Source organism: Cavia porcellus, unplaced genomic scaffold, assembly GCF_034190915.1.
Source record: "Cavia porcellus strain 051 isolate PalLab524CR breed Dunkin Hartley unplaced genomic scaffold, mCavPor4.1 scaffold_19, whole genome shotgun sequence".
In the NCBI taxonomy this organism is placed as follows: domain Eukaryota; kingdom Metazoa; phylum Chordata; class Mammalia; order Rodentia; family Caviidae; genus Cavia; species Cavia porcellus.
The window spans coordinates 23299196-23323327 of NW_026947502.1; the positions used below are offsets into that span (position 1 = coordinate 23299196).

At 42.4% G+C, this 24132-nt stretch overlaps 1 protein-coding gene and 1 long non-coding RNA gene across 2 annotated transcripts in view; one reads left to right on the top strand and one right to left on the bottom strand.

The window, feature by feature from the left end:
• Positions 1–24132, bottom strand: part of Slit3 (slit guidance ligand 3) — a 590749-nt gene that overhangs the window by 364296 nt on the left and 202321 nt on the right. The gene's annotated exons all lie outside the window — the stretch shown is intronic.
• LOC134471606 (uncharacterized) lies at positions 16115–21048 on the top strand. The gene is made up of 3 exons (XR_010041084.1): positions 16115–16645; positions 17259–17400; positions 17781–21048. It is a non-coding gene; the product is annotated as an uncharacterized LOC134471606 (long non-coding RNA).

Sequence of the window (24132 nt, forward strand, 5' to 3'; positions counted from 1 at the left end):
TGGTTCTCCTTCTTCCCTGAGATTCAGACAGCAGGCTGTAACATGCCTCAGGTTTGGAATGTACATCTTTCTGTTGCTCCAGAGGGCAGTAAAGAAGAGCTGCCAGAATATTCCAGGTCATGGAGTCACCACCAGACATTGTGAGATGCTGCAGTGTTGAAAGAAAGAAACACAAGGGCTGGAGAGTTTGCCAGGAGTGGAGGATCAACCCCGGCATGAGGGCTGATTGTGAAACATAGGGTGCTAACCTCTCCCTGTCACCCTTGCACTAGTCACAAAGGAGCTGAGCCTGAGATCATGGTGAGGAGCCACTGTCACAATCCTCTTAATAGGAAGCTGCAAGCGCTCCAGCACAAAACTGCAGAGATTCTATGCTATGGACGATGCCATCTGAGAAAGGCTCCTGTCTTGGAGCAAAATGAGGCAGATCCAGGTAGCTCTCCCTTCAACATTAAGCTTAGGGATGAGAACAAGAGTTACATATTTTATGTATTTTACGCACCTCCTGTCTGTCAGACTCTGCAGTCGGCGTTGTGTAAGCATTACCCATTCAATCCTGCAGCAAGCCTGCTAGGTAGTCCTAGGAGCCCAACAGTATGAAGAAACCTGGTCAGGTACCTAAACTGAAGAAGGATTTAAACCCAGTAGGCTGCAGTCCTAAAGCCCTTGTGTTACTCACTCCAAATTCATTCTAGACTGCAAGTCTCAAATACTTTTCCTACACCTGCCAACGTATTTATATGTTCGGCACTACGTTTAAGTTCTTTTTTTTCAATCAGCTGTTAACATTCTAAAGATGTGAGAGTTCACTGTAAAAAATCTAAGTTTCTGTCTTAAGTTAAAATGAAAAATCCTGAGTGTGCCAGCCCTGCAGGACCACAGGACCCAACACACTGACCCTGAGGTGCAGCTGCCCCCCGTGATGGACAGTGGCAGGACCATTTGGTAGTTGCTATGATCACATGTCTGTGTTCCCCTTTCCCAAATTCATATACTGAAATTCTCAAGGCCAAGGTGATGGTGTTAGGAGAGTGAGCCTTTGGGAGGTGATTCAATCATGAGGGTAGAATACTCAGGAGAGGGATTAGAGCTTTTATAAAAGAGGCCCTAGAGAGGTCCTTCAACCTGCTTCCACCATCTGAGGCAGACACAGCAAGAACTCAGCAGTATGTAACCCTGAAAAATGCCAGCATTTGGATCTGAGACTTCCAGCCCCTAAAACTGTGAGAAACACTTTTCCACTTTTTATAAACCACTCAGCTGACGGAGTTTTGTTAGAACAGCGCAAATGGACTAAGACGGCTGGCTTCTGTCACTGACAGCCCTACAGGAGGTGAGCTCGCTAGTTCTGTGCATTGCTTTACACCCCAGTTTCCCTAGAGAGAAGCTACAGCTACAGTGTGGACAGCATCGGCGAGGGGGCCACATCAGGATTCCAGGTGTTTTTTATCTATCACACCAAATGATGATATAGCCTTTCCCTGCTCTACAGTGACAGTCCAACCAGAGGCTTAGTAGCGTCCATTGGGACATGGCGGGCAGTGACTGCATTGGCTTCATATCGACTCAGAGCTGGGATTAGAAAAGTGAGCACCTCTCCAAGTCCCTCAGAGGAATCACAGACCCTTGCTGACTGTCTATGAGAAAATTCCTCCTCATCCCAAATGGGAAATGTAGTGATATCCACACTGGATATGGAGTTAGAGACATAAGACTCAAGTCATTTCTAACTTGTGTGCCCTTGAGTGACTCCATTAACTTTCCACGCTTACTTTCATATTTGTAAAGTACAGATGATAACCAGATCAATCTTGCTGAGATCCTGTGGGTATTTGCAAGTTTACTCCTAGCAGATTCTAGAATAAGCATTCATAGAAGTGATTGTTACTACCTGCAATGAAGGTTTCCTTCCTGGATGACTTGGAGGGATTTTTAGCAAAGCCCAGAGATGAGAATATCCTTTCACAATGGTGTTACTGAGGCCTTTGTCAGCAGTTTGGTACATGGGTCCAGGAAGAGCATGGCTCTGCAGGGATGTTTCTCATGTGCTGAAAGATGTTATAGATGAAGACAGACGTTGGCCTGGAACATACTTTGGTCTAGAACCCAGGTCTGCTCATCCATCATGTATGTACTTATTCCACATTATTCTCCCTTCTCATAGATATGCACGGTACTGTTCTTATATAAAAGCTTACCTCCCTATTACTCTGGTCCCTACCATCTTCATCTTGGTTCTGATTGCAGAAAACACCCTGCTAACTATACAAGGTAGGGACCTGACAGCATTTGACCCCTGATCTGTAAAATGGAGTTCTAACTGAGCCCCATCCAGCAAACCAAGAAGGTCAAGGACGGCTTTGTTTTTGTCAATAAGCTACCCACAATGAACAGAACGGCCCACAAGTGTTATGACTAGGAAGACTACACAATGGGATGCTCATTTAAGGTCATGACCTAAGCTCCAAAAAACATCCATCTTCCCATTAAGAATGATAAGAAAGTTATTCTGTGACACCACCCTCCACCTTCGGGGGCCAGAAAGGTGCACCTCTGCTATGCCAAAGAAAAAGAACTCCAGATAGTAAATCTGAAAGATGCTCACCCAAATATGCTTCCTTCTAGGAAGAGTATTTATTGATGTGAGATAAACTTCTCCAATTTGTGCATTGATCACTAAAGATCTGAAAGCCACAGGAAAGTTGAATGAATCTTTACAGACATGTAGGAATAGACCTGATAAGTGCTCAGTCCCTCTCACGATCTTGATGTTGAAATCAGGGACATTACCACCTTTGAATTCCCGCTGGCCTCCGCCTTGTGCTTTCTGTGATTTTATCCACTTTCACCTCATCTGGTTTTATCTCCCTCTTCTACCTCACTGTGCTCCAGCCACACTGTTTTCTTTTCTGTCCTTTGTGCTTGCCAAGCCAGTCCATTTCTTCTTGCCTCTGCCAACAGACACTAGATTGTATTTTCAATTCATGTTATACTTTGTGCAAGCATTTCACTTACTGAACTGTTTGAATTGTACAGTCTCTTCCCAAGACCATGTCATTTCCTCAGAGGCACAGATACTTTTTGTGAGGTTTCGTCATTCATGAATCTTCTTCAAATAGTGCAGGGTCATTCTGTTACTGCTAACATCACTTCCCCAGGAAAGCACACTGCCTGCCTTACCCATATGGAAAAAATCTCAGTGAAGCTGGAAAGAAGAAAGACCTTTCACAATGATGAAAGGACTTACTCAGGAAGGTGAGTATCATCCTCAAGAGGCTGTTGGGTGTATGTGTCTGTGTTTGTGTTTGCAAATGTGTATATGTATAAACTTGTTCAAAATCACTCCTCTTCTGAGTTGTTTCTTACATTTTGGAACAGAAACATGTTTGGACTGCTTTCAAATGTACCTGTTGATGCATCTGGTGCATTTATTGGTCTGCCAAGCTTAAATAAGAAACTTTGACAAATCAGCACATCTGCGAATACCAAGAGGAAAGAGTTTTGCAATCCCAAATGTCAACCAACCATGAGTAGCCATAATAGCAGAGGAAGCACCTTGTGGTCAATTATGTATACTCCAGGACCATTTGGTTTGATCACCTCTTACAAACCCACTTTTCTGCATCCCATTAGATCTACTCCTGAATGATGAGAATGTGAATTTCTTTCAGCAGATGTGCTCTTTTAGCAATTCATCTCTTAGACATCTTTAGTCTTTAGGCTTCTTTAGTCTGCCCTATGTTCTCTCAATTCTTTTGTTGCTGATCAAAGCAGTAGGGACAGATTTCTTAGAACTGAGACTTCCAAGCACTGCCACATTCCAATAGGTTGCCTGACGGCTCACCTCTAGCCTTTACACCCTATTGGGGACCCCTTGTTTCATAATCCATTCCACCTGTGATCATGACTGACTTCCTTCCTTGCATGTGTTTGTAGAAACAACAGGGAGATCCTAGTGAAAGTTTTATGTGTGTGGCATGAACTCCGTAAATCACGACTGTGGCAGTATTTAAATCTGTGAAATGCAAAGAGAATTTAAATAACAAGTCAGACACACAGGCAGGTGGCCCTTGAAGCTCCGGAATGTGCATCTCACGCTAACAGCTTGCACATTTAGATTTTGGTACTAGAAGCAGTGAGCAGAAGGAGTGGAAGGTGTTAACAACTACTGCAAAATATTTCTTTAAGGGTACATTTCCTCCATTTCCTTTCAACATAAATTCTGACAACACAAATGCACAATTTATCCATGAAATCGTGTATCTGGGAGGACTGCTTTTAATTTATGGGATGATTTGAAAAAGGAGTCCTTTAATCTATACCGGGAGAAGTTGGTTAATGTGATGTAATTAGTAGAGTAAATTATTTTCATAAGAGAAAGGCTTAAGGCACTAAACCAGCCTATTATAAATGCACACCTTTTCTTTCTGCTTAGTGTCAGAAAATTGCCTTCTGTTACTTTCTTTAAACAGATACATAGATGCATGTTCTTGCATTAGGAAAAGTCAAACTCGGCTCCTCTGACTTACCTGTGACATCCTGGAAGGAGTCTAATCAAACTGGGAAGGGCTTGATGAAGGGATAGAACACAGAGTATCAGCCTATGCTAATTATTTCTTGGCTCTGGGCCACTGTCTCTGCAGTCTTTGGTGGCTGAATGCAAATTTACCTTCTCTGATTTTAGTACCATGATAGCAATGGTGGTCCCACTGATAAATGCCCACTATGCATGAGGCCCTATAGCATATGAGTATTTTCACATATATGATCTTATTATATACTCATGAGATCTAGCATGAATATTATATTGTTATTTTAAACAGAGAGAGACAGGCCCTGAGGCCAGGGAGACAAAATGATTTGCTTCAAGTTATATAGATAGAAAGTGACTGAGCTAAAATTTGCACTCAGGTCTATTGCTGCTAAATTTAACGCACTTTCTACGTAACCATTGCCTGTGTGGTTGGTGTAACTGCTTCCATGGATAACTCCAGCTACAAGCAAGGCCAATCCATCCCTTTTTCTCAATAGCTTCTGTCCCATGAGGCTGGGTCTTCTTTGGCGTTTGTTCAATTCTAGAGGTGTTGTTTATGTTTTAGAGATGTGCTGGTGATGAATCCGTTTGGACATTTGTTATCACTATTAGAGAGAAGTTATTATCCAGTCCAGCCTCTGAATGAAAGGGAAATAAGAGCTTTCGAAGGCTTTTTCCTGGTAGTTTAAAAGCTAGAATCCAGCCTAATTGCTTGCCTTGACACTATGAGTAATCACCTTTTATTCCTTACAACTCAATTTTATCTTTAGCACTTTTGCTTCGAGTGAGGTGTGAAACTGCAGTAGTCCTTGAAGAAAGAGAAGCTCAGATGAACAAATTCACATGGTTAAATTTGTAATACTGGCAGGAAGGTTCAACACCTACTTGTAGGTACCACACAGAATGTCAAGGAGATTTTAGAGACTCTTAGATATTCATAACATTAAGCCCTCTCTCAAACCAGCTCCAAACACAGTCACATCACCTCTCCAATTGCCAGATGAACACTCAGCAGCCACCTTGCTAGGAATTATTGTCTAGTGTATCATGCCAACTCTAAAATAAAAAGCGCTAAAGAGATATTGCCTACCAGAACCAAATGGCTAATGTGGAAGCCATCACACAGAGCCAGGCCCATGCTTCCTGTCAATCTCATAAATCCATGACCTCCTCTTGGGGAGTCCCTCTGACAAGTGATAAGCAAGCTATTGTCTTGGTATCCCCAGAAGTTCTAAGTCTGTGTCTGTTGGGAGTGCCTGGGAAGGTCCTAACCACCAAAAAGATCCTCATTCTAATTTAACCCTTCTCTTAATCTTTGATTTGATCACACCACACAGCCTGATCACTGCTGGAGAATGTGGAGGCCAAGTCATCCTCATCAAGGCATCCCTGGGTCCTGGGACAATTTCTGTTTCCATGGCTATAAATCCCCAAAAGGTCCGGATCCACAGGAGCTAGAAGACTTCTTCTAACACAACACACACCTCTTCCTTTTGTCCCTTCAGGAAAGAGATTGAGATTGAGATAGAGACAGACAGAGACAAAGACAGACACAGAGACAGAGACAGAGAGAGGGATGATACATCAAGGATACTGAAAAGTGACATATGTGAGCAGAAAATTGGACATCATTATGCACAGTTTCTTAAATAATAACAATGACATCTTTCAATAGTTTTCATCTTTGTGCCAGAAACTATTTTCTAAACTTCATTGCACTGGTTACTAGGGAAAACTCTGCTACAGGAATCACTGTCCCACTTAACAGTTGAGGCAACGGAAGCTTGGGGAGGTGAGGCAACTTGCCTCCAGCTCAAAACACTAGTAAATGGCAGAGACAAGACTAAGCCATGGTCTAACCTTACAGCACAAACCAGAACTGTCAATAAAATTTAAGACCTTTTTTGGCAGTCTGGAATTTGTTGTGTGCATTTTGGTAGACTTGACAGCAGTACTATCCTTATATTTCTACAATCCCAAACCCAGAGCTGACCCTATGTTCCTCTTTATCATGAAGAAATGTAGACAATCAGGGAGCAGATTAGTTTTGTAAAGTAGGACTATCAAAGTCCTTCAGAAGAGAATCATACCAAAATTAATATCACAAGTAAAGGTAAAAAAGAGGCAATCTACAAATAAGGAATTCAAATGACCAACAGATGCATGAAAAAAGTCCCACCTGACTTGTATGACAAAAAGTACAAATTTAATCTACGACCATTCTCTGTGCCTTGAAACCCAGAAAAATTTGTTAATTGAAAATGATAACAGCCAGCCCTAGAATCCACATAAAGATGTAATCAGTCCTAATATACTCAAAATTGTTAATGGGAGGGGAAGTTTCTCAGTCTTTCTAGAAGGCAATGTGGTAGTATATACCAAATCATGAAAGTTCTCTACTCTCTTTGACCAGCGTCTAACATTTCACCTAAGGAAATAATCAAGAGTGCAGACATTTTTGAACAGGATGCTAATTAAACATTTCTTATAGTAATATAAGCCTTGACATCATTTTAATGTCCAATGAAAAACAGAGATTAATAAATTATCGTACATTTATGTAACGCCACCCTTGGTAGATCTTAAAAATGATTTTGTAGGAGATGATTTAATGACATGGGAAAATGTTCATGAAATATCACCAAAGCAACAAGCTGAAGCCATTTCTGGAAAAAAAATAGAGATACAAATATATAGGCCTCAAAAAAGAAGAAAAAACAGTATTAACAGCAAAGTGAATTGTGATTTTTATTTTCTTCCTTTTAGACATTTTCTTTCTTTCCTTTTTTTTTTGTCTTTTTCCTTTTTATCGGTACCAGGGATCGAACTCATGACTGCCTGCTTGCAAGGCAGGCACTTACGCCGCTGAGCTAAATCCCCAGCCCCTCTTTTAGACATTTTCAAACTTTCCTAATGCCTGTATCTTTGTGAACACACACACACACACACACACACACACACACACACACACATGCACACATGCATACATACATATAAAAGGATGAGCTAAAGAACGATGAGTAAGTGTGTCCCACATGGACAATGGGAACACAACTTTCACTGAAACAGTCTGCCTCCAAGAGAGAAGACCTGAAGGGAAGAGAAGATGCTGCAGGTCATAACTCTCAATCTGATGGCAATGGAGAAGCTATGGAGCCTCTGAATAAGCCATTTGCAAGGTCAAAACTCTAGTTAATGAGCTTCCCAACTGACATCCCAACTAGCGACCTAAATATACCTGAGGACAAACTGCAATAGAGTTCATCTGTTCAGAAGCCTCTGACACCAGAGAAATGAAGCGCAGGGTGTTTTGAGTGGCAGCACACAAAACATGGTGCCTTAGGCTCTGGGAGCTGGTGCTTTCTGTGCCCGGAGCTTCCCAGCCCCCGACTCTCACCAGCAGCTCAGTGTGCAGAGCAGGGGAGAAGAGGCGGGCTCGGTCAGCCGCTGATCACACTGCGCTGGAACACTTGAGGGAAATTATTTAGTTATGATCATTATTAGCTGCTTTTAATCAGAATAATGAACTAATATAGCAGTACTTATGCTTGGGAAAGTCAAAGAGTATCCATTAAAAATCTAATTAAAAGCCGGTCCTTAAGAAGAATCATGGCTTATTTATCTCTCTATTAGGTAATATAAACTAGTGAACTGTGCAGCTTGGACGTTTTCCACCAGTCAAGCTGGTAAGCAGTATTCCCTTTTCAGCTGTAAAAGTACAATAAATCCTGCTTTAAGGGAACTCTCACAATGTTTTAAGAAGAGAGATGAGGGAGAGAAAGAGAGAGGAAGAGAGAAAGAAAAAAGATATGTTAAGAATAACATTTATATCTTGACGTTTTCTCCCATAAGCTACATATATAGATTCCTATAGAAAAATTATGAAGAATACTCAGTTTATAGACTGTGACATATGTAACAGTACTACAAAGAGAAGAAAAGTGACCTGTGGTTGGCTGGTGAAAAATGTACAGGAGGACAGGCCATGGAGGGCCTTCAGAAGCAGGTAACAGCAGATTTCAAGTTAAAGTGACCACTGGTCAGAGTCAGCAGAATGAGCTACAACCCTGAAGGTACTTATAGTCCTCAGGGGTCCCACACTGGGAGTACTAACTATCTACTAGGCCCTGTGCAATTCACCAAAGTGGAGCCCTAGCTTCGGGTTCTTAGGGAGCTCAGACCTTAAGGAGTGGTCTCCTGGAGATATGTTCGTGGGGTTTTGGAAACTAGGAAGAAAGAAGGCAACTTTTGCTAACACTTAACATATTCTGTGTGTCTAAGGTTGTTACAGGCAGAGACAAGAAACTTCACAAATGTGTACAACCTGTTCTGGGAGCAACAAGAAGTTTGGGATGAGGTACAGAAGCAGAGGAAGGGCAACAGGCAGGTAGGTACACAGTCAGAGTGAATAAGAAAGAGAAAACAGAATGTGAAGAGAATGTATACCACAAAAATAGAGAAGCAGGCAGGGCAGAGACCACAGCACAGAAGGATGTGCATGCCAGGCTCGGAGGTTGGGCTTTAATCAGAGGGCTGTGAAAACCCACAGGAAGCTTCTGAGTGGGTCAGGCCAAGGTCTGGAGGTTTTAGGAAAGTTGCTTCCTGTGCTGTGTAGAGAGTACACAGGATGGTGGGATGGGAATAGGATGATTTGATAGGTTAGGAAACAGGTGATGGGATACAAAGGAGGGATTCACCAATGGGAACAGGAAAAGGAATGGAAGTAAACATTAGGGAGGCAGGATCTATCCAATTAGACTTTGGGTAACAGGGAGGGTGGAAGCAGATTCTCAGAGTTCTCCTGAATGGTGCAGTACAGAAGAGAGGATGTGTTAGAGCTTCATCGAAGTTACGCTGTGAACTTTGCAGTATATTCAGATGATGTACTCAGGAAGTAACAGCGCTTCTGGGGTCCAAGGCATATCTTGGGGGATCCATGTAGAGAGGTGCTGCTCTCATTATGCTCCATTGCAGACATCTAGCTCTAGTTCTGGTCCAGCTGATGAGAAACTTTTTGAGCCCTGAATTCCCGATATCAGAAATGATCTCAAATTGTTTCTTGTCACTGACCATATGTTGCAAAGAGGACTAATGTTGGAAGTTTCGGCTAAAACTCTCACCAGGGAAAAGCAAAAGGCAAACTTGAACTAATTGCTCTGCCAGTTGAGATGACCTTTAGAAACAAGTTTGAACTTTTGTCAGCGTGGTATTGGTATTTCCATCAGGAAGTATTTCAACCAGCTAATGTTTGCCAACTGGGAGGACCAAGTGTTCAGCTCAACACCAGGGTTTCTGTGCTAATCTGACCTTCCAAGGTATTTAAAGATGCAAAGGCCAGATTCATCACTTCAGTTCCCAAATCCATAGTGCTGTCTACCAACATTTGCCTAGACTTTCTCACTAGGTTTTCCTTCCCCCTTACAAAAAGCCTAAAGCACTATCAAACTGACCTTAAGAACTTTTTAGAAATACTTGTTACTTTCACAATTATCAGGCCTTATCTTTAAAAGAAGGCATCCATAGTGGTTAGTCACTTAGACTTTGGAGACAAAACACTGGATTTAAATTCTATCTCTAGTTTTTCCTATCCAAGTGACCTTGGGTAAGGTCTTAAACAAATTTAAGCCTCAGTTTATCTATCTCTAACATGCAACTTGTAAGAGAAGCTACCTTATAGATAAGTAACTATGAGACCAATAAGAAATTAGTCTTGAGATTGCTTTGTCACAGGCAGTGGCATGTGACTAAGAGATGATCAGTATAGTTATCGTGACCGAAACCCTGTAGTAAGTCCCATGAAAGGCACTGTGTTAGCTGTAGTCCTTGAATGGAACCTGTGTAACTGATGCAAAGCCGGGGACAAGGCTGATTTTTCTTCCTCTTTTTTTTTATAAAAAGAAAAAATAGATAAAATCATTTCTATGCAACCCAATAACCTCCAACTGTATTTCGCTGCTGTAAGAAATGGTGGTGAGAAAAATTCAGGGTTTAATTAAGTTCTTTCTTGCACACAATAAAGGGCAAGAAAGAGCCTTTGAGGGAAAGACAGTTCATAAAACACTGATTACTGTGGTAGAGGGCACATGGAGTGATGAATGGTTACAGTAGAAAAGCATATAATAAGGGATTTTTCTCACACTACATGTTTTGTCCTGGTCTCCGCCTTTCTAATAAAGCTGTACTTTCCCCTTAACAACACCAGCCTCCATCAGTTTTTGTGGCAGCCCTTTGACAGGGACTCACTGCTGTGTGTAAGCCTAGAACTCATAATATGCACTGGAAAGGAAATTCTGACTACCCTGTCCGTTTCCACCATGTAGACCTTGCATTCTTGAGTTACCACCATGACTTGTTGGCTTCCTGTTTAGGAAACAGCTACTCTTGCCTGCCCAACTCTGTGTGTGAATAGTTGGGAAGGGACAGGCAGCAGGGAGTACTGGGGTGTTATAGTAAAGGAGGAAAGCAGAAATGACAGACACAAGGCTCTATGAGAATCAGAGGGAAACCTTAGAAGGTAACAAATGCTTGCTTTGATGCTGGTTTGAGTTAGGACTAAAACAATCACTCAGTTTTGATCCTTCAACAGCCAAAGGGTCCTTTATTAACTTGCAAATGACCACATCTAGATTTCAGAAGGCAGTGGGGGGAAGAGGAAGGTGCCCCCACTGAAAGTATTATGCAGAGACAGAGGAAACTCACTGCAGGGATGAAGGTACGGTGATGGTGGGGTCCAGACGTCAGGATGGTGTCAGACAGCAACAGAGAATAATGACAAAGTGAAAACTCACACAACTGAGTGCTGTCATGTGCCCTGCTTTGAGCTAATATTCTACGTGTATTATCTCCATAAATCCTTACAGAAGCCTGTACAGTACAAGTTCTCAAGGTTGGCAATTCCTGTGCTCTCTTCCCTCATACTCTGATGCATCTGAAATAGAAAAGCAAGACACCAGGGAGAGTGACAATTGCAGTGTCACTGGTGTGGGAGACAGGAGACCTGAGATCTGTCTTCTTACTGCATGCAGCGTGACCTTGGAGGAGCCATAAGCCTCCTGAACCGTAGATGCCTCATCTATCATATGGGGTATAAATTTCTGCTGGCCCTTCCCCAAAGGACTGAGAGGAACAAATGACTTAAGGCACTGAGGAATCTGTACAAAGTCAACTCTCTCATTATTAACATCAGTTCTTTCCAATTCCAAAGGGACTCTGATGAAAAGTGAGTACAAGTGAAGATGTGACTTATTACTCAAGGTTAAAGAGTCTCAGATGGACCAAACAGAGCCACCATGCAAGGGACAAGTCTAGCCTGTCTGGAAAGGTTTTATCATACTGACACAGTCACCCATAGAAAGGGTTGGGGGGTTTCTAGACCCCAGCTGGGCAGAAGTCAGACAGAGCAGTGGGGGCCATGGAGGACAGAACTCACACTGATCATCCATACACAAGGCTGGGTGAATGGCCAGAGTAACCCCTGGACACCCTGGTCTGAGATGCTGGATGGTCTTCCCCCACTATTAGCCAGTCTCAGTCTCCAACTCTTTCTCTTATTTAGTAATATTTCATGCTGCAGGATGCCAAACTGTTTTAGTGAAGGTTGCCTGCCACTTGCTGGAATGCTGCCAGTCTATCTCAAATACATGAGAGGCATTGGGTGGCCAGAAGACTCATCCAGTAATTATAGTACATTCATTTAACATTTATTGATAAATATTCATGCAGCACAGAGAACATATAAATCATGGAAAATGTATCCTTCAGACCTGATCTTTGACATATCATTGGAATGCTTTTCATATTTCTTTTCCCTCAATCTCCTGGGTGACACAGACCTCTATCTCCTAATTCTCTGGTACCTCCAGAAGCATCAGGACATTAACAGAAGGGTCTGGGCAGAATGAGCATCTGGCCTCTTGTTTTGAGCCGTATCCCAGATTGGCTTGTGCCTTGAAAATATGATGAACAACACAAAGCACATGCTCAGCCTCGTACACACCCTCATCTCAATCTGCAGATTCCCTTATCAGTATTTACATTCATTATACATCCTTCTTCCAACACCAGAGGAATTTTCTGTGCTTCAAGTTTTGTGGGAGACATTACAGAACTAGGTAACGCCAGATACCTGCTTTCCAAGACTCTCTTACAGCCATCATAGGAACACAGCACTGAAGTTCTGCCAAACACACAGAGCAGCACCAGAGAGGAATGAAATGAAGAATGAATTCCTCAAAGAAGTAGGAACTTCAAAAAATTCTCTCCTCAGAGATAGCTGGCTGAGAAAGAGCAAGTTCTAGAACAGTGGTGGCAGGCGCCCCATTCTGATGATGTTTAACTCTGGAGCTGGACGAAAGTGCTGGCATTGCTCTTATAGGGAAAGTCTCCTGGGTGACTGGTTCTGCTGTGAGCTGGGTGATCATCAGGTTCCATTTTCCAGCTTTGTGTAATTCTTTAAGACATTCAGTATCATTTTTCATACATTTCTTTCCTGCTTAACTCTGTTAAGTCTGATCCTGTGGCTTGAAACTAGGAATTCCAAGTGATATAGCCCAGGTATATATGACACTAATAATAATAGCAGCTAACATTTATTAGGATTTTCCGTATTACAGGCACTATCCCAAAAGGTTTTTATATAATAACTCATTTACTCCTAAAGTGAAATCTATGAAGCATCATCAGCAACCCAATTTTACAGTTGAGGAAGCAGAACCTTCAAGAGGTAAGTAACTTTCTGAATGTCTCATGTTTGACTCTCCTTCTACCATCTCCTAAGAAATGGGCCTAGGTGTGGAGTTAAAACTTAAAGCCATAACCTGTTGTCATGGTGCACACCAGTAATTTTAACACTTGGGAGTCTGAGTCGGGCGATGCTGTTAGTTTGAGGTCAGGCTGGGCTATATAGTGAGTACCAGGCTAGCTTAAATTACATAGCAAGACTCTGTCTCAAAAAAAAAAAAATACAGCTATCATATTTGGGCTTATATCTCTGCATTCTTTGTGTTTGTGCCCAGGATGAACATTCTTTAAGACACAACATTTATGCCATAAAACTGTGGCCCTTTTCCTAGATCAATCCTGCTACAAACATATGGATCAACAGCCTACATAAGATAAGGACCCTGCAGGCCCTTGCAGTTCTAGAACTACCTGAAGGGTTTGTGGCCTCAGGACAAGTTATTCACTGGGAAGACATAAGATGCTCTCTGGAAGTGTCACTGTTGACCTCTTCATCACAATCTTGCAAAAGAATTAGTCTGAAAGCTATGAATATTGAGCTACTCTCACATCTGGAGTAGCTTTGTAATGCAGAAAACTCATTGCAGAAGGCCAACTGTCAAGGTGGAAAGTCAGATATAAACATAATTCATCACTGAGAGGCTCTGCTTATGGTAGGGTCATGATTTGTAACCTAGGCATGATTAATGGTCTTATCTTAGTTTTCATTTTGGAACATACACTTTGGCACGGTGGCTGGGTTTGATGCTTTAGTCATCTTTTCTCATTCCACAAGAAAATAAAGTAACTGCTTCTGATAGAGAAGGAAGAGGAGCAGGGGGAGGAAGAAGAGGAAGGGATCTGTTGATGTCAGAGTTTTTGTTTTTCATTTTCTTGAATCAATGACAATAAAGGACATACTAGAGGTGAGGGATAAGGCTGTTTGCATTATAGCTGAGTGAAGATCTGGAGCTTGTCCCCTGCATTTTTGATGCTGCTATTATGTGCACGTCCAAATGCTAAGAAATAGTGGAAGCTGTGTCCTAAAATTTAGGGAAGTTGAGGGCATTTTGTTCAGAAATATTCTCTTCTAAAACTTCTAAAACAAAAATGTTCTACATTTTACGTTTTCCAGAGTAGGTTGTATGAAAGTTTTCTTTGCAGAGAATCAGTGATGGCTTGACTGAGCCTGGTTCATTTAAGCTAAGTGCACAGGGGAGACACAACTCCTTCAGTACAAACAGAAGAATGGAATAAACCTGATCAACATCAGCACTGACTTAGAGCACCCATTCCATGTCCTACAAAATCCTACAGTGATATGGCTCTGTTCCTCCTGCCTCTTAGATCTCATCAGTATTTTCTCTAGCCATGCTTGCACAGACAGACTCCTGACCAATGGATCTATGTTGTGGGATTTAATACAGAAAATCCTGATCAGAGAGGTAGGGGCAAAGTATTTACATCTTAGGGTCAGGTGATGAGCTCCAACTCCACTCTCTTTGAGAATCTACAGTATGGTGAGAGGCATTACTGTAAAGTCCTTTAACAAAGCTGCTCTCCTTATTCTCCAGTATGAGACTTTCCTACCGAGGTCCACCAAGAGCAGTGCCCTCAGTGGGATTCATGTAGTAGCGGTTGGCATGGTGCAGGCTCTGGTGCCCTGGGTTAGCCCTGGCCAAAGTGAGTTGCTAAAGGACCATAGAAAAGATGATGAATTGCATTTTTCTAATAGTTTACAAACCATGATATTCAAAGGATCATTGAGGACTTTTTCAGCCTCACCAGATCAAGAAGAGTATATATTAGAGCTTCTGCAATTGTGAGAAAATAGCATTTCTGTTCTTTGTAAAATTGCCCAACCTCAGGTATTCTGTGGGCAAAAAGCGGGCAAAAGTGCATCATGACACAGTTTGCCTTTGTCCTCCCTTTCTACCTTCTTTTTTTCTCTATTTCATTTCTGTTCCCCACCTTGCTAAAATCTCTTTTTAGAGAACATAGTCAGGAAATGAATGGTCAGAATCAAATTTCTCCTGCTCTTATACCTAACCTAAGAGGGCGGAAGAAATTCATCTTGGGAGCCAAAGTGAGAAAGGGAACATTTTGTAACAGTTGAGCATCAGGAAGAGACTGCAGAGTATTGCTAACAATCTTTCCAAAGAATATTCTTTTTTAAATTCAAAGAATTGGAAAGAACTAATCTTAAACAGAATCTTGTTTCATTTCACTGAGTACAGGACTTGGTATATAGTCAATCAAATACTGAACTGACAGGTGTTGGGATGACTAAGTACTTAGAATATAAAAATATACCCCAGTTTTGCACCCACCAAAGGAAGAGCAACTTCCCACACATATATCCCTGGAGGGTTACATGCTAATGGTAGATTGTCCCTTAAAGGGCTGAAAGAGGTTCTCTGCATTTTCCAAACTTTCCAGATTGAATGTCCACAACATTCTTAAGTGTTCAAAATGAAACTGTCACTGTGAAAGTATAACATTTAAATACACGATTCTTTCCAGGCTTACTATGCTCAGGTAGCATCTCCTTGCATACACAGTCACTTTGTTGCCTGACTTGCTGGGTGAACTGATCATCACCACTCTTGACTCATACAGGATTAAGACTGCATTGAGTCTGTAAGTTGGAGAATCCTAGGAAACCTCACTGTACTTTTAGGAGCATTTCTGGAAGCCTCTGCTCATTTTGCTTTACCCACAGGATTATATGCTGTTCATCTGTTACCCACTCCTGACCTGAGCCACCCACTGCTGCCATTTAATTATACCAGGTGACAAGGTACAGACTCATCAATCAGGTGCTCAGGTTCAAGTTCAGTGGCTTCCCGGAGTCAACGCAAATCCAAATCAAACTGGCTAGAAGGGGCAAAAATTGGATGGGTCTGGAAGAAAAAGACCCAAACTCTTCTTTTTCTCTCTTGTTGCTACCCTGATTTTTATTCTTTCTATTTTAGCTTTTTCTTCTTCTAGTTTTCACCTCTGGATTTACTGTCAGTTTGTACCTAATGTATTTCAGGAACTCTGATGGCTGCCTTCACAAATACATGCCTCTTGGTGTACCAGTAACATGAATATTTTCATTTCCATCTTATAGGTGAAGAATCTGAGGTTCATAGCAGCTAAATCATGAAGTGGAAGTCACAGATCCAGTGAAGGATAAAATGCCAGCCCCTGCACATCCGTGGCTTTTTCTACTATACCACCTCTTTCATTTTCCTTCTTTAATCATCCTCTGACTTCTGTTTTCCCGTTACCTTCTATCCTTCTCTTCTAAGGAGCACGTGTAAAATTAGGAAGGAGAAGTGAACATGCAATGAAAATACCGGAGCTCAGCTTTCACCCACAGTATCTCCAAAAATAATTTCAACTCAGGTAAGTAGATACTAGGCATTCATTCCAATGTTTACTAAATGATAATGGTGTGACAGATACAATCTAAAATAGTCCAAGTAAAATAAGGGTAAGAAACAAAGAGTTTGTGGTTCAGGAATACACCCATTATTATTTGGTTTCAAAAGGTAAAGAGACTGAGGCTTAGAGGAATTAATGCACCTCTTTAATGTCAGACCCAGAATAATTTTTGATGCCAGATTTCAAGTTTCAAATATTTGGCTTCAGATTTCAATAGAAAGAGGCAAGGAGTTGGAGTGGAGGTAGGGTGGGGACAGAGGCAGATACACACAGAGACAGACAGACAGAGAGACAGAGAGTACAAGAGCCAGTAGACCCCTCATCCTGCTGAATCCTAAGACAATGACATTGATGAATTCTTTCCTTTTTACCTGGGAGAGCAAAAGCTGCAAAGAGCCCAGGCTTTCACTCCAAGGTCTGGTCAGTGGTTGTGCAAGGCAGACAATGGATGCAATGAGGTGCACCGTTCTTTACCTGCCTCCTTTCAGCTCTGCTTTTGTTCACCTTCGTTGTGGTCAGACTTTACATCCTCCAGCTTAAAAAAGAAGCCTTTCTGCTTGTCCTTGGTCTCTAGGCAGTGAAAACTTCAATCTCTTCAGCTAAAAGAATGATTCCCACTGCCCAAACAGAGATGGGCAAGATCAGAAATAAAACATGGAGCTTCGAGTGAAAAGGGAAAAAAGGGGGAGGAAAGAAGATGGTAAGAGAAAAAGAAGGTAAGAGGAGGAGAAGGGGGAGACAGATTTTATGGTTTGGATCTGGAATGTCCCCAAAGGCTCAGGGGCTGAAAGCACGGTTCCCAGCTGATGATGCCACTGGGAGCCAGTGGAGCCTTTAGTAGGGCCGGGAGGAGGCTCTCACTGGGGTGTGCCCTCGAGGAGACAGTGGGCCTGACCTCCCCCCCTCCCTCCTCCCTTTCACTTCCCAGCCCCTGAGATGAGCAGCTGCTCTACCACTCGTTCCCCGCCGTGATGTACTGTGCTGCCACAGACCAGGATAACGGGCCAGCTGTTTTGGAGGCGTGGACCTCTGAAAGGATGAGCCAAAATAAATCATTTCCCCTTTTAAGTTGTTCATCTCAGGTATTTTGTCACAGGGACAGAAAGCCGATTATCACACTGAAGGAAGAGGAAGCAGCAGAAGAAAAGTGTTCGTGACACCTGCTAAAACTAGTAAGGAAGACTTATACGAAGTAGAATTGCTACCAGGGGATTTGGCACAGAGGAGACAGAGTGAGCTCGACTCCGAATGCAAGGCCAGTTGGAGATTTATAGCCCAGGAGCAGGTTGGGGCAGAGGATGGAAAGTTACTAAGGGGAAGCATCAGGTCTACTGGGATATTTACTGGATCCACTCAACAGGACTCTGCTAAAACTGAACAAGATGGTCAAGGACAAAGCCCAAGGCCAAAAAGAGGGCTTAGATGAACCTGACTACAGTTTGGTTCAGGGAAGAGTTTCTGTCAGTGGTGATTATGATGGCGTTTGCATATAACATTTATTGAGCATTTGTATGCTGTCCGAGGTCCATCCCTCATACTGCAGGTAAGTTGTGCTGAAGGGCTTTCCCTGGTACGCTGAGACTTATGAAATTTGCAAGCACATAATTTAAGAACCACTGCTCTAGGGACGATCTGTCCTGGGCCTCTCTGAATAACCATTTTCAATATTTCATGGCACTAATGAAGAAAGAAAAACACCATCAAAAGCCAGCTACCCTGGCGAATACAGTAGGATAACCTCTGACCTGCCACTTAGGATGGGAACAACTGTGCAAAGAGTCCTCCCCTGCCACCACCACCTGCCCTCCTGGCTGTAGGGTACTGTTTATGGCCTGGGTGGTGAGGCAAGACAGGAGACCGCTCTGCACACTTGCAAAGGTCTGAGCCAGGCCTGGCCATCCAGGTGCCTGCCACTTACAAGAGCAAAATTTTTTCAGGTTGAACTTTGCCTGTTGCCCTGGGGCCCCTGGAAGGTGCAATGCCTTTCTCTTTCATTAATCAACAGTGGTGGGTACACAGCAGGCAGGAAGGAGCTTGGGAGGGGGAAGGAAGAGAACTTCACGCAGGGCAGGCAGGGGTTCCCTGGCCTCTACCTCCCAGGCTGGGGCAAACTGAACCAGAGCGGGCCACAGGTCCATAACTCATCCTAATGAAGGGCCTCAGTAAACCTGCCAAGCCCCGGGGTGTCAGCAGGAAGCTCCTGGCCCTTTTGCTGACAAGGGTCCAAATGTGCAGGTGGTAATGGAGCTCTTTCCTCCCGGGGTTTTTATGGCATGTTAAGGAGCAGCTGGAAACTTTGGGACTTATTCCATCAGATCCCTGGAGAAGGGGTGGTGAACCCCAGGTCTTGCTCTGGGAGATCCCAGGAGCTATTGGACACCCTTCCATTCAGCAGCAGGAATCCTGCTTTGGCAGGCAGCTAGTGGAAGATGTGTAGTGGCAGCGGCTTTGGTTGTAAGATGCTGGATAGAATGAATTATATTCAAAACAGGTAAGAACAGACAAAATTCATTTAAAAATTCACTCTAGGCCAGACCTACACTTTGCTCCTCTATGTACTGTCTCACCTCCTACAACACCCACATGGGGTTGTCAATCCTATTTTCTATGTGAAGTAAATGAAGTTCAGAGGAGCTCAGTGATCTGCCCAAAGTCACACAGCCACACAGGTCAGTCTGACTCGAGAGCCCCATGTCCTGTTATGCTTAGTGAGCACTGTACAAAGTAGCGGATCTTCATTATGACCTGAAAGGGGCTGGGGATTTAGCTCAGCGGCATAAGCACCTGCCTTGCAAGCAGGTGGTCATGAGTTCGATCCCTGGTGCTGATAAAAAGTTAAAAAAAAATACATTATGACCTGAAATAGGCAATGCTCTGGGCTCCCTATAATTAACATAGTTTATAGATGAGCAAAACAGAACTGAAGGAGGTATAAGGTTATGCACTAGGTAACACAGTAAGTGTCCTTAGCCATGATTTGACAGCCTGTCACATTAGCCAAACAATCCTTGGGGGAAGGCCATCCTGAATGAACCACTGCTTCCTAAGGTTAGTTAAAATCCTCAGTTTTTTCTAGCATTTCTCAATTTTTCCTCATGCCCTCGAGGAAACTCACAGACACTGAAGGCAGAACTCTTACTTTATTTTTTATTTTTTCCCAACCTGCAGAGCTTCCAGTTAAGTTTTCAATTAAAGATGTAGTTAAGATGATGTTAGAGTAATTATTTTAAAATATTGTAGCCCTTACCTAATTCCAGAAGAGTATTGAAATAGTTCATTAAAAATATAACCTATGGGGCTGGGGATTTAGCTCAGCGGCATAAGCGCTTGCCTTGCAAGAACGGAGTCGTGAGTTCGATCCCTGGTACCAATAAAAGAAAAAAAATTAGAAAAAAAAATATAACCTATATATGTCTTCCAATGACTAAATTGCAAACTCGTAAAGGAATGGTCATTTGTCTACTTTCTATTTCTTGCTCTTCCCATCCCAAAGCGAAGGGTTTGTCTGTCTATCCATCGGTCTATATTATCCATGTATATCTATTACTATATGTCTGTCTATCTTTTAATCTGTCCATTCATCTGTCTATACATAGGTATCTATCTGTCTGTCTGTCTATCTACTCATCCATCCAACCATCTACCTAATAACCTCTCCACAGAGGAAAGGGAGAAATGGCAGCACTGGTACTAAAAGACTGAGAGTCACTATGGACTTGCCATTTAAATGGTTCAACATAACTTGGCAATCACAGAAGAAAAGCAGAAAAATTATCGTTGAAGACATGATGGTGTTTGTGATCTGTTTTTCTTTTGACTATGGCTGAAACCTCACGTCAGCAACAGCGTATAACTTATCCCACCAGCTCATCTCTGGTCCCTTCCTTACACAATCATTGACAGATGAGTTCCCAGCAGTCCAGTACTGAGCAAATCTACACCTTGAACTTAGAAATTTTTCCTACAGTTCCAAAGCAAGTAAATTGATGACAGACTTAAATCTACTGATCTTTATTAAATGATAAAGCACATGCAAAATATCTTATCCAAAATAAGAATCTGGTTCCCTTGCTTGCAGGTGAGAAGAAATACTGTTTCTCAGAACTATTTGACAACCAAGTGGTCATCACACTGAGCAATGAGATATACAAAGATTCCATCTAACCTAACCTAACCTCACCTCATTATTGCCTCCATTTCTGTACATGATTATAGTTTTTCCTCTGTATCCATAGGGGATGGGTTGTGGGACCCCAATCCCCTTCTTAAACCCAAGAATGCTCAATCCCTTATATAAAATGACAGTATTTGCATATAACTCATGCAAATACTCCATTTAGTTTCATCTCTAGATGATGTATAATACCTGGTAAAATGTAAATGTAAATATAAATAGTTGTTGTATAATACTGTTTGTGAATAATAAAGGATTTTTTTCCACTTGTTTTAATGGTTGGTTTAATCCATGAACATGGGACATGAGGATATGGAGGGCTTGTCTTATATATATTTATCTGACAAACATTTGGATACACACACACACACACATATACATATGCACATGCACAGATATATAATGGATATATACCTGTTATTTTAATAGTCATACTATAAGACTCTGGGCTAATAAGGACCTGAAAAACTTACTAGTCTAACCTCTCCCTAAGTACACATACTTGAAAAAGAAAGCAGAAAAAAAAAAAAAAAACCCCAGGAGATCACCACTAATTTAGGCTGAGAATTTCTAGCAAAAGTTGCCAGGTGTTGAGTGCCATCAGTGTGTTCTAAACTTCACACAATTCCAAACTGATGAGATCTGAGGTTGCAAACTGGCAAACAGGAAATTGTCGCTGTGATCTCCTGTTCTTCAAAAGAGACCCTTTGTTGGGTGGTGTTTGTCAGTTCAGAGTTTAATTAGACATCTACACACACTCAATCAGGGCTCAGCAGGGAAGTCCAAACACTGTCAGGCTGCAGGCAGTGGCACAGGTCTCTGGGCAGCTCTGCCTTGCTAAGAGCTGTCCACCGGGGAGGCAGCTTGCCAACCACCCTCGGGGAATTGCTCCTCTTTGTTCCAATGCTTAACACCACAGGGGGAGGCCAACCAGAATTTCTCACCTATCTGGCAATTAGAAAGGGAAAGCTCACTGTCCATTGCTTAACATATCCACCCAGAGGAAAAAACTGTCCTCCTGGTTAGCTCTTCTTCCTCCCTTCAAAAATCGCTCTCTGAAGGGCCTTCAATTGCACTTCTTTGGGATTTTACTCTCTTCTTTCAGAAAGCAGTCTCCACCTTTGCAGTCCAAACAGGATCATGCTTGGATAAGTTCTCCAAATATGTGCACATGGTTAAGATCAAAGAAAAGAATTCTAGAACCCTCAACTTCTTTGTTGCAATCCCCTCTTCCTGTAATTAGGAGTCGGGATGGGATATTTGTAAGTCTTTTTCAATGGTACCACGGTACCTAGTCCGCAAATTTTCAGTCCGATTCGCTACTCACACATGCTTGTGGGTTGACTCCAGTGGTATTTAGGGGAAATGAAAAATTGAAGCTGTGGCTTCCTTTTCAAAATTGAAATCTTACAAACACACACGCACACACACACACACAATTTCTAGTTTTTTTCTGAAAAACAAAAATAGTAGAAGCTTTAATAATTCCAAATCCTTACACCTGCATGATAAACCTCGTCTTAGGCGGATTAGGGTTGCCCTCTACCAGGAGGACAAGACACTGTACTGGATTGGGTAGGGGGCCCAGAAATCTGAAAGCAAAGCTGAGCCATTGGTTTCTACTGGGAGGAAGAGGTCTCCTTCCCAATCTACACAAATGTGTCCTATGGGCCAGAGGCAGCCACGTACTTTCACTGGGTACCTGGTCAACTTCACCCACTGATGCTACCTGCCTCTCTTAGCACAAGGGTGTAATTCCTGCTATATCCATAGCTATAAACTTTTTACAGGTTCAACAGCAGCAACACATAGATTAGATTTCTACTCAGGGTTTAGAGATAGCTATTATCATGATGCTGTCCATAACAATTCTCCCTAGACCCTAGGTTTCTTAAATTCAGCCCTCTAATTTCTGCTTATTCTTTCTCATTTCCCATGTTGCAGGAGAAATATCACCTCACTCTCAGAACCAGAGCAGGTCGGCTGGAAACACATGTGGCTCATTACATTGTTGAGTTACAAAGAATGAGAACGGCTGGTCCAATTTCTTCATGGAGCAGCCTGCTGTCTCTGAGGTTGTCAGCAATCTTGGGCTTCTGCTTTTATGACATCTTCTGACCCAATGAGCAGACCCGGGCCATAAAATGCAAATCATTTCGGCAGTCAATTAATCCCACTGAAATCACTTCAACTAAGACAGCAGTAAAAGAAGGGGAAAGAGTTTTTCCTCTCTGGTCTTGCTCTACTCAGAGGTAACCTGGAAATCTTAAAAGATTTTTAATTGTCCAATCCACCCCAATTCCTCAAATCCAGGCCACATGCATGGCTGTTTAAGTCTAAATGAAACTTAACGAAATGGAAATGAGGAGGTTACTGCTGTGACTCAGGGCTGCTGGTGTTGATACACAAACCGGACACAAACTGCCCCAGCCCAGCAAGACAAACAGCTATCTTAAAGCGAGCAGCAAGCAGTAGAAAGCTCCCACACAGAACTATCCTCTCCACAGTTTCTAGACTGGTGAATGCTCTGTGGGTTCATGAAAAATTCCTTTTATGATTTTCACAGCTTGATAAATGGGGTGATCAAACCATAGGCAGAAATGACATGGGAATTGCCAAGGGGCTACGTCTTGCCCTCTTTCAAAGCTGGTCCATGACTGGCACCTATAATCTCCACCTGAGTCAGCCTCAGTGTACCAGCGCAGAACCTAGAGTCAGATTCACCTTGTTTCCATGAGGAGGGGGCTCCCCAAATCATTTCTCAGAGGCCTTGATTTCCCCTAGACAGCTTCATCAAACTTGTCAAGTCTCCTCTACAGCTGGCAGTTGCTCTTCCATTCTCAGCCAGGAGATGTGTTTCAGAAGTTCTAGCACCAATGTAATCGATTTCATTCTCCTGTGAGAATGAATAGTCAAGACCAGGGAGCACAAAGCTTGGAGGTCACACAGGCTAACCATCCCATTTTTTTAACCATCCCATTTTATACATGAACAAAACACAAGTGACTTACAGGAGGGCAAGCAGCAAGAACTGGAACCCAGGAATCCACAGGCATAATGGTAAGTTCTCACACTATGTTAGGAAATGAATTGCTTGGGTCTCAGAATAATTTTTCTTTAAGGAAAGGGCTTCAAGGTGATAGCCAGACTCCTGTCCATAGGTATCTATCTAGCTAGTTAAGGTGTGTGTTCTGGAATATAACACCAATGAAATCCTTTCATCTATATCTAATGGTTATTTGAACCATTGAGCCTGAAAATTCATTTGCAAAAT